Raw genomic sequence first — 14,240 nt, forward strand, 5'->3', positions numbered from 1 at the left:
TAAAGGACTTTATTATTCTAATAGTTACCACTTAAGAGCTTAGTAGGAGCCAACCACTGTGATATTCACTTTTAATGTGCTAATCACATATTATCAAATCCTTAAAATATCCCTGTGAGATACATACTACTATTCTCCTTTTACAGTTTAGGAAATTGAAACTGAAAGAGATCAATGCCCAAGAGCCTGACAGTAAAAGCTGTTCAAAGGGACAACAAAGCAGTTGGCCAAGTTCTTCCCTACAATTTGTCAAAGAGCAGTGTATGAATCTGCTCAATCAAGATTTAGATTTAGACTCAATTCTACAAAATACGTAGATTTAGACTTAATGCTACAAAAGATTTAAACTCAATTCTACCACAACTTAAGGAGCAGTTACTATGTGCCAAGCAGTGCACTATGTGCTCTCCTATTAATATCTCCTTCAATAGTCTCAACAGACAAATGTATTAAATTTATAGTAGGGTGATGGCACATCCTGAGTTGTCTGGTTTTAGCACTGAAATTCCCACATCCCATCAAAGCCCTTAGTCCCAGGCAAACAAGAAAAAAAAAAAAAGATCATCCTAGGTTATAGAGAGTTATCATTAAACACAACTTAGTATACCATGCGGAAAATTAGTAATGCTATAGAATTCTATACTCATTCCCCATTATTGATAAATTTGATATAATTCTCTTTTAAAGACAGAATAATTATTTGAACGCTCAAACATATACTTTACTTTTGCTCCCCCTTAACTCAGAGTTTGTCAACTTGAATGTGCTCAAGAATGACTATAAGCTTGAGTATCCTTTATCTGAAATCCAAAATGCTCCAATGAGCATTTCCTTTTTGTGCCATGTTGGTATTTGAAGAGTTTTGAATTTTGGAGCATTTCAGATTTTGGATTTTCAGATTTGGGATGCTCAACCTGCAATTTATGGGACAGTTAAAGGATTTTCCCCCAATATAATTTCAATGACTTCGCTTGTGCCCTAGGTGATACTGATGATAAATACCACCACAGCAATAACCACAACCAGCGCTTAACATCTGTGGACTGCCTATTCATGGCTGGCATTGTTCTAAGCATAATACATAAAGCATAATTATCTAATGCTTACTTACAACAATCCCCTGTAGTAGTTACAACTATTAGCCCAATTTTATATAGCAGGTAACTAAGGCACAGAAAAGTTAAGTATTTTTCTCAAGGACATTCAGCTAGAATCCAATTCTGAGGTTGACTAAGATCACACAATTCAAAATGATAGAGCAGAAGTTCAAATCCACTTAAATCCAAAGACCATACCTCTAACCACTACACTCAGAAGGCAGTAACTTTCATCTCACATGCCAAGATTCCACTGCTAATGAATTCCTAAAACACCGGGTGAAGCATTCCCAAGTGTACTGAGGCTCAGTGGGAAAGACTGCCATCAGTTAGCAACAGACTGCCTTCGTCAGTACCACTCCTCCCTGCTGCCTCCTGGTCTTTTCATGCAAACTGCTTTATGAGGAACCACTGCTCTGCTGAAACCACCAGAGAAGGCTCCAACCAGAGAAGACCATGGAGATCTCCAGTGAAAATCTAAGAAGTCAAATAACCAGAGCCCTGGAGCAAGGGTCCACTGGACCTCAATCGAGCCTTTCACTGTCAGATCTCACACCAGTTCTCCTAGCCAACATTTTCAATAAGTATCATGATCTCAACCAAGTACACCAGAGAAAAAGGAGCATGTCTAGTAGTGGTCTAGGGTCCTATTATATAAAATTAAAGCTGTGAGATTCTTAGAATCCCTCAGCATTTTCTCAGCCTAAGCCTTTATTCCATAGAAAAACATGCTAATGCCCTCAAAAGGTAAGAGACTGACCCAAGGTCCCAAAAGAAGGAAGCCAGAAACATACCCAGGGCTATCTAACCATCTCAGTCACTTCTCACGTCTTAGATTCCTTCATACTTTGCAACTGGGGAAACAACACTTGCCTGTTCATTTGGCTAAACTCCAGACTTTAGAGTGGGAGAACTTCAAGCGCTTTCCCATCCTTTGTGATACGACCGGGACCTGATACTGAAGTTTCAGAGACTGGGTCTCCAGTCAAGTTCTTTACAGAGTCTAAAAATGCACTCGTACAGACATTTCAGGCTTCCTATACAACAGTGCTCTTACTTTCATAGGAGTTAGACCTTTTAGGGAATACTCAGAAAAACGAATACCGATCTACCTATCTATGCTCCCTTAATTACGCATCCATTTCCAGATTCTTTGAAATTCATTCAGGAAGGGCAGGTTCAGATCTAGAGAGGAACTGAAAGCTAGAGATACACCAAGTGTTTCCACCTGAAAATCTACTTCCTAAAAACTAAGTGTCTGATCAAATAATACAGCTGACAAATACAGCCAGCCTCGGAGCTCACATCACACATACATACTAAAGGTTCAGAGAAGCCCTGTGAGAAGTCTGTCCAACTCTGTTTAACCTGGAGTTTCTCAAAGGTATTTAATGGTGAGAAAGAGGAAATGCCATGATCAGTTACACAGCTGACAAAGGCTTGGCTCTGAGCCAGGCCTCCCAAGTCCTCTTTCAATGCCTTTTTCATCTTAACCCTTTCCAAACAACGTTAACCTAAATTTCAAAGGTTGGGGAAAGAAGTCCCATATCCATTAGAGAAAAAAAGTCCCCAAGCACAGCTCTTCTGCTGTGACTTCAGCCACATTATGTCTCTTTAAAAAATGCCATTTACCACTTTTGTGTGTGTGTGATCAAATTAAAAAATATATTAAAACAATTACAGGGCTTATCATGCTAGATATTATTATTATTGCTAGTGGAAATTATTTAAAAAGCAGAAAATGCATAACACTTTTCAGGAGACAAAATTTTTTAAGCATGCTAAATGATCTTTCTGATTTGTAATAAAGTCCTGAAGCTACATATTGAACTAATCTTTACAATAGCATTCAGGGACAGAATGCTGCTGCTTTATTTCCCAGGCATTCCAAACTAAACTGCTTCATTTCAAGGCACAGATCTAATCAGTCAAGCAACAATCCAATCTTTTTATGTTCCAGGGAACTGAAAAAAAAATTGGAAGACCTGAAGTTAATTATGGGAGATATCTTCCAGACAATTTCTGCTGCTAATAGGGAGTTATGGGAAAAGAATTGCTCCCTTGCCCATGGTTTTAAAGTGCCACGGATAATTGTCTCACAGAAGGTGCACACTTGTCACTAGGACCTGCCAAAACATCTCTGTATTCAGTAAAACTTCATGTAAGGAGTTTAGTGTTCAACTTCCAAAACACTGGAAATGCTCACTAAAGCATACATAGAAAGCTGATGAGAGAAAACTTTCCATAAAATAAAAAAGAAAAACTGAAGTTATGGATGAAGATCTGAACCTCCTGAAAGTGTCCTTTATGTTTCAGTGTATTGGTAGAGTATTTTGCCTGACAACAAAAATAACAGAAATACCGGCAGAACCTGAGTTATCTGAAGATATGTTCCTAAATTCCTTATGTATGAACTTATAACAATTATATACATAAGTTGTACACCAACTATAAAGTAACCACAAGTCTCCCTCCACAGGAAATACCACTTTTTATTTTTTAATTTTTTTTTAAGATACAGGGTTTCACTGTAACATTCAGGCTGGATGCAGTGGCACAATCATAGCTCACTGCAGCCTCAAACTCCTGGGCTCAAATGATCCTCCTGCCTCAGCCTCCAGAGTAGCAGGGACTGCAGGCACACAAGGGTAATTTTTATTTTATTTTTTGTAGAGAGAGGGTTTCACTGTGTTGCCCCGGCAGGTCTCAAACTCCTGTCCTTAAGTGATCCTTCTGCCTCGGTCTCCCAAAGTGCCGGGATTACAGATGTGAGCCACTGAACCTGGTTACCTTTTATATCTTAAATCAATACTATGTTTTTACATTTTAAATCAATATATAACTTTGTAAGTTATAAATCAACTAATATGGCTTATTTGACAGAATTGTAAAGCACAATTGTAAAGCTGACACAGGTAACAGGGTAACCATCTTTATGAGAAGGCTGCCACAAGGAGAGGTGAAGGGTGGTTGACTCTGACAGTATGTGTCAAAACTGAGATGGGGTCAGGCACAGTGGCTCACACCTATAATCCAAGTGCTTTGGAAGGCCAAAACAGGAGGATCACTCGAGCCAAGACCAGCCTGGACAACATAACGAGACCATCATCTCTACAAGAAATTTAAAAAATTAGCCAGGCATGATGGCACATGCCTGTAGTCTTAGCTACTTGGGAGGCTGAGGCAGGAGGACTGCTTGAGTCTAGAAGTTCTGGGCTGCAGTGAGCTATGATCACTGCTGCATTCCAGCCTGGGTGATAGAATGAGACTCTTGTCTTTAAAAAAAAAAAAAAAAAAAGTGACATGGGTTAGGAAAATGAGAGGAAAAAGTGATCTAGAAACAACTATCAATAGCAAACTGATTAAGTTTTCTTTTGCTGCACAAACCCAACCCAAAGGCCTCTCCTGACCTTCCTGCAACATGAAACTAGACCACATACAGACCACTTCTGATTACATTTTGCCTCACCCACTTTTGGTTTTTCTCAGTATGATGCCAGTCCACATCTGCCACCCAGTACTGTGGCCACACCCTGAACTCTGACATCACTGAGAACTTCTCCACCTTTGAAGGCCTGCTGTGTAGATAGTAAATCTAATGATTACACATCCACATTGTCTTGATTCCTTTGATCATTGGCAGTTTTGCTTGGAAGGGTATAAGAATAAGAACCAGAATAAGAAACCCTGGAGTAAAAAAAAAGGTTGACGCTTACTTATAGTATCTCTATGCCTAGCATCGCCCTGGAGAGAAGGTCATAGATCAAGGACCAATTTCACACTGCTAATGCATGTCATTACTATAAGGTGCGGGTCCTATCATCAGAGTAATTGAGAAAGTAATTGTAGTATAACTTTGACTAAGAAGTGGGAAGAGGAAACATGCAGAGGAATGTGGGGCTGAAAGAAGGATTTATGTATTTTTTAAGACAAGACAGACTTGAGCATGATTAAAAGCTGACGGTTACAAGCCAGTACAGAGGGAGTGGTGGAAGATACTGAAGAAAAGATCATAAACAGAAGATCACCAGAGCACAGGTTTTTGCCAGTGACAGGAGGCAAACAAAAATGCCCATACCATTACGTTTTGAGGTACAGTGGCAAGCAGGTGAGAATTCTTCTCTTTTCTGTGAAATAGAAAGTAAGAATGTCTGCTAAGATTGTGGAGGAGGGGATGACAGGTAGGCTGAAGGAGACCAGAAGGTTTAAAATAGCTGCTGAGAAGAATAAGCAAGACCTAATAGAGAGAGAGATGGGAAATCTGCCGGCAGTCTGGAGGACCACTTGAGAACCTAGCCCAAATACAAGGATGAAGATGTGTAGAGAATTAACTTTATCAAGGGTTAAAGTTTTATTGGGAAAAATATGACAGAAAGTCAAGAACCAAAGAGACTGAAGATGCTGGCAAGACTGTCAGTGAAATGACAAATCTGGGCTGTATGAGGCAGGAAGTGAATGAAGAAAGAGGCTGATGGGAGTCAAAAAACTAGAGAACATCAGGTGAAAGAAACAGCTGGGAGAATCAAAGATTGTAGAGAAGGAAGTATTTAAATTTGAAATGTCAAAGATGAATAGCTCAAGGTGATGCTAAAATCCAGAAAGTAGTCATGACAACGGGTAGGTGAAGTGGAGAATCAACGTTGTTGAGAGGATAAGCTGTTGAAGAAGTCATTCTCAGGGATGGTAAAAGCCACCTTAGAAGATTCAGCTGAAAAGAACAATTATGAGGCTGGGTGCCAAAGTCACTAATGAACAGGAAACATCACCAGGAGCTGACAATGACTGGAAAGGTGAATAACTGGATGGTCTGAGTCTTGAAAGGAGAAGTTTGAAAACAAGGGTAGAAGAATTAACTTTTGTAATCAGATCTGGGAACAAAAAGATGCACTTCAAGGTCTAGAGAATGAGATGGAGACCCTCACTGGTGGATATTGATGGACATGGAGACTGATTCCAGTTTTTTGTAACTATTACTGCACTGATATGAACAGTTGTGGGTCTCTTGTACACTCCCTACCAGTAGAATTTCTGAGTTATTAAATCTGCACATCCTCAACCTAACTTGATATTTCCAAATTATTTTCCAAATAGTTGGACTGATCCACAGTGGAATAGTGCTTTTTTTGATTCATAACTTCAACAGCTGATACTGCTGGACTTTACTTTTTAAGATGGGTGATAAATAGCATCTCATGGTTTTAATTTACATTTCTCCTATTATTAATGGGATTAAGTATCCCTTTAGAAGTTTCTCGTATTGGCCATTTAACATTCCTTTTCTGTGAACTGCCTATACAAGCCTTTTGTCCACCTTTCTACTGGTTGTAATAAAGATTTATTTTGTTTTGGATAGGAGTTATGTATAATCTCTAAATATTAGTCCTTTGTCAGTTATATGTGGGTTATTAATATCTTTCACAGTTACCAGGCTTGGTTTTTCCATTTCTTTCTGGCATCTTTGATAAATATGTTCTTAATTTTAAGTAGTTTATTAACATTTTATAAAATCATTTGCACATTTTTGTCTTAAGAAATCTTCCTTTAAGGTCATAAAAATATTAGCCCATATTATTTTCTAAAGCTTTAGTTTTGCTTTTAAATAAAAATATCTTAACTGTGCAATTGATTTGTGTGTGGTGTTAACTAGAGGTCCAATTTTTTTTTCCACAGGGATAACCAATTGCCCAAGAACCATTTGAAAGGTTCATCTTTTTCCCACAGATCTGAAATGCCAGCCTACTATTCTGAGCCATCAGTCAATTTCATGCCTCAGCCAATTCCAGGCCACAGGTTACAACACATCAACACATTGATAATAAGTCTTGCCAGTGGGTAAGATGTATTTCCATACCCTACCCTTCTTCAGTCCCGGCTGTTAATTGGTTTATTTGCTCTTCTGTATATATTTTAAAATCAGCATATCAAGTTGAAATTTTCAAAAATCTGTTGGAATTTTTACTGGAATTGCTGAATCTACAGATCAATATTTTTTAAATGTCGTTTAAAAAATAGTCAGCCAATATGCAAATATGGTATATCCTTCCATTTAAGTTTTCTCCAATATCTCATAGGTTTTGTTGTTATTGTTGTTGTTTTTGTTGTTTTTGAAGAGATGGCGTCTTGTGCTATCCACCAGACCGGAGTGCAGTTGCTGTCACAGGTCTCTGCAGCCTCAAACTCCTGGGTTTATGCAATTGTCCTGCCTCAGCTTCCTAAGTAGCTGGGATTACAGGCATGAGCCACCATGCCCAGCACAGGTACATTTATTATGCTATTTAAATGGTTTACGTTTTTAAATTACTGTATATTACCTATTTATTGCTCACGTATACTTCTTTTCAACGGTTTTCATATCCTGAAACCTGCCAAATTGTTACTAATATCCTAGCAATTTATCTACATTTTTGTTTTCTTCCTTTCCAAAATTCACACTTTTTATTTTTCTTTCCAGCTTTATCACTGCAACTAGAACCTCCAGTACAATCTAAAGTAGAAGTTCTAGGCCTACTATTCTGAGCCATCAGTCAATTTCATGCCTCAGCCTATTCCAGGCCACAGGTTACAATACATCAATACATTCATAATACGTCTTAGTTTTCTCCAATATCTTATAGGTTTTGTTGTTATTGTTGTTGTTTTTGTTGTTTTTGAAGAGATGGCGTCTTGTGCTATCCACCAGGCTGGAGTGTAGTTGCTGTCACAGGTCTCTGCAGCCTCAAACTCCTGCGTTCATGCAATTGTCCTGCCTCAGCTTCCTAAGTAGCTGGGATTATAGGCATGAGCCACCATGCCCAGCACGGTACATTTTTTACGCTATTTAAATGGTTTATGTTTTTAAATTACTGTATATTACCTATTTATTGCTCATGTATTCTTTTCAATGGTTTTCATATCCTGAAACCTGCCAAATTGTTACTAATATCCTAGCAATTTATCTACATTTCTTCTTCCTGTCCAAAATTCACACTTTTAATTTTTCTTTCCAGCTTTATCACTGCAACTAGAACCTCCAGTACAATGTAAAGTAGAAATTATAACACAATGAGCAGAAGGGTGTGACAGCCATTCTTGCCTTATTCTTGGCTATGAATAGAAAAGTTTTAACACTTCATCATTAAGCTCAATCTTCATTGTAGGTTTTTTATAAATATTCCACTTCAGATTACAGAAGTTCTCTTCTGTAACTACATTGCAAAGAGGTTTTATCACAATAGATGTTGAATTCTACTACGTCTTCTATATCTGTTGACATGATCATGATTTTCTTCCTTTAATCCATTAATATAGTGAAATTACATGTTAAACCAATCTTGAATTCCTTGGGATAAACTCGATTTGGATATGAATAATCATCTTTTTATACTATGCTGAATTCTGTTTGTTAATGAGGATTATAATTTTTGCATCCATAATCACAAGGTTGGTATGCAATTCTCCTGTCTTGTATTATCCTTAACAGACTTTTAGTATCAAAGTTATGCTATCTTCATATGATTTGGAGAATACTCCCCGATTGTTTGGTTTTTCTCTGCTATATTTTGCAATGGTTTAAGTAGGACTGAAATTATTTGTTCCTTGAATGTTTGGCAGAACTGGAGAGTTAAACAATCTGGGTCTTTTCTTTACGGAAAGATTTTTGCCAGCCAATTCAATTTCTTAAATGACTATAGAATAATTCAAGTTTCCTATTTCTTCTTGACTCCGTTTTAGCAAGTTATGTTTTCCAGACATTTTTCCATTTTAGCACTTTTAAGTTTACTGGCATAAAGTTGTTCATTATATCCTATTATTACCGTATTCACTTCTGTAGCATTTTTCTTTCTGGGTATCACTTATTTCTGCCTCTTCTCTTTTCTTCTTGATCATCTTGCTGGTGTTTTGTCAGTTGTGTTACCCTTCTTTAAAGTCATTCATTCAAAAATATTTATTTATATACACTATGCTTTGTATATGTCCAAAGTACAGTGAGCCACATTAGGAACATTAGCAGGTCAAAAGGGTCAAACATTCCTCAACAACGTCAATGAAAAGCAAAACAAAAAAGTTTTCTAGTCAAGACAATCAAAAATTGTCTATATTGCTAGTAATTTTTTACATTAATAAACTTTATATTTTTAGAGCAACTTTAAGTTCATGGAAGAATCAACTGAAGGTTCCCACATACTCTCTCTTCCCACCAACACATAGTTTCCCCATTATATCTATATTGTATTAGTATATGATGTGATACATGTGTTACAACTGATGAATCAATATTGATGCATTATGATTAATTAAAGTCCATAGTTTACATTAGGGTTCACTCTTCATTAGTTATGTTAATCTTATTCAAAAACAAACTGTGGCTTCACTGATCCTTTCTATAAAATGTCTGTTTACTATTTCATTAATTCATGCTTCATTATTTCATCTACTTACTTTGGAGTTATTATACTTTTTCTAAATTCTCAAGTGGGGAAAATATAAGCATTTCATTATTTCACTCAACTTAGTTTTTTTCAGCCTCCTCTAGATAGTATCTTGGGCCAGCTTCCCTCCCAACCCACACATCAATTCCCAAATCGACCTTCAAGTCTACTGGATCTACTTTGGATTCAATTTTGCTCCTCCATCTCCTCTTCTCTCTCTTCTCTGTCACCTGATAAACCCTGTTGTTCATATCCTAAATTCATTACGGAAACGAATATATCTTTATTTTTCTACTGCCAAGTAAATTATTCCAAGCCCTTTCAACTCATAGCTACAAATAAAGATCTCTTTAATTTTATTTCCTCAAATACTATTTTCAGGCTATGTGTGGTGGCTCACACCTGTAATTCCAGCACTTTAGGAAGTCAAGGCAAGAGGATTGCTTGAGCCCAGGAGTTCAAGATCAGCCTGGGGAACATGGCAAAACCCTGTCTCTACAAAAAAAATTAGCCAGGTGTGGTGGCATGCACTTGTAGTCCCTAGTACCCGAGAGGCTGAGGTGGGAGGATCACCTGAGCCCAAGTGGGCGAGGTTGCAGTGAGCCGTGCATGATCACACCACTGCACTCTAGCCTGGGCAACAGAGTGAGATCCTGTCTCAAAAACAAAAACCAAAAAACCCACTATTTTCATCACAATCTTCAGGCATAAGCAGCTTTCCTTTGATACTTAGGTTAACTTTTAAGGTCTTCTATCATCTTACACATCCTCCCTGCCAGTGTGTTTTCTCTCTCACTAGTCTCTAGGCAAACGCTCCACTCAAAGCACAACACACAAATTAGCCTTTATCCATGTTATTTCCCACCACCTGATAGCTTTTCTGTCTTCTCCTCAAACCACCCAATTTGTTCACCTACAAATAATCTTTTGCTGTGAAATCTTCCACAATTGTGTATCATTTGCTTGTTGCAAAAACTCACTTTTGCACTTACAAAATATTAATATAAAGCAATACAAACAATATAGAAGTAACTTTTTCTCACCAGCAATTTTATCTTGCAAAATGGATTGGCAGCTTTTAGATGCAAGAACTATATTTTATACCCTTTTGGATCGCTAAAGAACACAGAAAATGGTTCATCACATTGTTGACAGCTAATACTGAAATGCAACAAGTATTTATAAAATAATAACATACCTTGCCTGCTAGGTGGCTGGAGATGATTCCATTGCTAGATATAAGACAGTCAGCCAGAGTAGTTTTTCCTGTTAAAACAGTAACATCGATTCAAATCTATGTCTTTTTAAAAAGGGGTCATGGGATGGATCATACCTACAGATTTAAAATCTGGTCATAAGAATTGGTTTAGTAAAGATTTTCTATTTACCTATGCTAGGTGAAAAAGACAAAAGAGTTTGATTAGACTCTCGAACAGACTATCATCTGGAAGGACACAGATGCTAGCACTCTCTAATGCTGTAATCTTGTCTCCAACCCTGTGGACCTGATCAACCTCATCTGAAAGTTGTCAAGCAACTTTTCTTAAAGTAGAGAATTTTTCTTAAATTGAGGCAGACTTTATACAGAGAAAAACACACTTTTCCGTGATAGGGCAAACCACCAAACCAATCAAAATATAGAATACCTGTTGAGTTTTACACGGTTACTATAATTTGTCCTCTAAGAATTTGATCAAGTTTATCACAATTACTACATCAATTATCCTATAATCCAGAACCATGACCATGTTTATCAAATTAAGCCCCTGACAGCACAGAATGACAAAAAGCAGTAATTTTTTTTCTCTGAAACGCATACTGGGTAAAACATCATCAATAAACAATTGAACATACTCTTCTGCCATATTTCCCCACGCATGGCCTCAGCTGGAATTTGCTAGTTAAACTGTCTCAAGAAAATACTTATTTATCAAAGAAATTCAGGAACTTTACCCATATCTCTTACTGTTTGTAATACAGCCCGTGGAGGGTATAAACTATAACAACCAATGAAACCTAGTAACCAAATCTAAGCATAGGAATCTCCTTTATAGCAAAAGAATCTTTGTATATATTTATAGTTACCTTTATTAAACAGACTACATACAACTAAAGTCTATGCAATTCTGTGTGATATAAACAGGTGATTCTGTGTAAAGAATGTCAAGGGTATGCATAATTACTACAACTGGGTTGGAGTAAGCAAAGGAGGGTTTTTTCCTTCAAGATAGGTCTTTATTGCACTTTAGGAACTTCAGCAAAGCTATGGAATCTCTGTATAGTTCAAACCAGAGACCAATGAGTAGGAGAACTGAAGATATTTAACACTGTGCTATCTGTCTGCCATGTAAATATGTATTAGCATATAATCCTAGAGCATCACTTTCCTGCGACCCAATAAAGCTGAATTTATTCTAAGTACATCAAGTATATACCTCTCTAGAAAATAATTATCAAGCAAGCAGGAATTTTGCTTTATTCACAGCGGTATCCCTAGGACCAGAACAACACTTGTCATATAGAAGACCTTCAGAAAATACTTGTTGAATGAATCACAGGTTTTCTAGGATAGTACCAGTTTAACATAATTTTAAAGAGTACATTTAATTTGTTACACCCCACTGACTTTCCACTTGATTAAATTCATAAAGGAAAAAAAAACCCTTTTATCAGCCTTCATGTTCTCAAAATGTGAGCAGTAAAATTATAAAAACTCATGGAGGCAGGGGTTACTCACTGGATTTGTACTAAAACTCATTCTCAGCTGGCTTCACTTGTAAAGTGATCCACTATCTGTCTTTCTTTCAGTTTCCATCACTTCAGCTCTTCTATCAATCACAACAGCCACCTAACCTCTGACTCTGGATCCATCCTAAGTATGTCTACCAGTCTAATCTTTCTCATGTTTTATTTGATTACATCATTCCTGCTCTATGTTTTCCCCCAAAGGCTCCCTACTGCCTAATAGTAGATACTAATAATCGTTTTCATGGTGAAGCATTTACGTTCCCTCTCGTTATTATCACATTTGATCCTATAGCCTATAAAGTGGGTATAGTTTTCATCCTGTTTTACAGATGCTGTATACTGAAGCTCAGAAAGGCAAAGTACGTAACTTGAAAATGGAGATCTGAACTCAGGTTGTCTAACTTCAGAGCTGGAGCACTTAACTCTTATCCTAGTTCCTATGAGATATGACTCAGCCCGCTTCTTCACCTCGCCGACTAGTCCTTCACCTTTAGGATGGTAAATAGGCTTTATTTCACATGCCCATCCCAATCACTTTGCTATGGCTACCTAAACTACGGAGGGGTTTGAAATCAAGAGGAGGCTTAGCACGAGGGAGCGCTATGGGGTTGCAGCAGTATCGGTCAGAAGCACACACACCACGCGTTGGCTATCTCTGCCTTTCCCAGATGCTGGGCTTTGACCACTTACATTTCCTTCTCCCCTTGATGACACATTCCCACTTGTAATGTTTATCTCCATTTGTCATCTTGAGCCCCCTTCAAGTGTCATCTCTAATACTAATCATGTTGTGAGGCCTTTTCTTAATCCCTCATTTCTCAATCCTCTAGTTCTCCCGACATTAGAATCTACTTTTTTCTCATGTTTGTCTCATTTTGCTCTGCTCCCCCTTAAATCCTCCTCTACAGCTCCAGCCTGGGCAACAAGAGTGAAATTCCGTCCTCCCCCCGCAAAAAAAAAACCTCCTTTACAGCTGGGCTGGTGCCCTACTCATAAATCTCCACGTTCTGACATACTTGGCAAAATATCTTGAACTTAACAGACGTTTGATAAATATCTGATGAATTAAATAGGATTACATACCACAAACTCTAAAGACATTATGTCAAGACTATAGACATTTTATATGTAAAGCCATTTCAAAAACAAAAAATTCAAGTTCTGGTTTAAAAAACAACATGACATACTATATAGAAGAACGCTACTCACTAGGTAACCGTGTTCATTTCAAATGCTTTATAGCAAAGCAGGCTTCCCTAACATCACAGAAAACTTTTAAAGGAAAGACTTGCTTCTTAGCAAACACCACTCTCACTCAGCTGCCCACAGCTTCACGCCACTGAGACATACAGAGACACACCTCCCTTATTTATCAAAATAAGCCATTTAAAAAGTATTCTTACTATGGTCAACGTGAGCCAAAACACAAATATTCCTGATGTTGGCAGTGTTTTTCCGGAGTTGAATCATCTTATCCAAACTGTTGAGCACCATGATTATTTCCTGTGTCTAAAAATTAAATATGTATTACAAATGGTCCAGAGACTAAAGGTCGGGGCAAAAGAAAAAAATAATAATAAACGCTGGGAGGTGGCAAGGCCTCTCAAATCCCTTAAACCAAGAACCCAGTGAATGTTTATTGATGAGATAGACCACCGAGACCTAAGTCCAGTTCGAGCACTAAAGTCAGTATCCTACCATGATTACACTTAAGGAGTTTGCTCATCCTTCCGGATCCAAAGGCTGCGATGAATCATGCAGCTCGAGGGGACTGGGTGCACAGTGACACCAGTAACCCTGCCGGTGGAGGAGTACTCGGGTAAACTTCTCCAGGCCAATGACCACGTACAGGAAGGGTTGCATGCAGGAGGAAGAGAAAATGCTGAAGAAGATGCTCCCTTTCTCTTTTCAGTCTTCCCCCAAGTCTCTCATTCTGACATTCTCGCTCGTCCTCGCGCGAGGTCAAATACCCAGCTTTATTCCTGCC

At 37.9% G+C, this 14,240-nt stretch overlaps 1 protein-coding gene across 1 annotated transcript in view; it reads right to left on the reverse strand.

The window, feature by feature from the left end:
- Positions 1 to 14,240, reverse strand: part of LOC129014352 (uncharacterized) — a gene marked incomplete at its 5' end in the record, with an annotated part of 119,829 nt that overhangs the window by 105,218 nt on the left and 371 nt on the right.

This window comes from Pongo pygmaeus, chromosome 16 (assembly GCF_028885625.2).
Source record: "Pongo pygmaeus isolate AG05252 chromosome 16, NHGRI_mPonPyg2-v2.0_pri, whole genome shotgun sequence".
NCBI classification, from domain to species: Eukaryota; Metazoa; Chordata; class Mammalia; order Primates; family Hominidae; genus Pongo; species Pongo pygmaeus.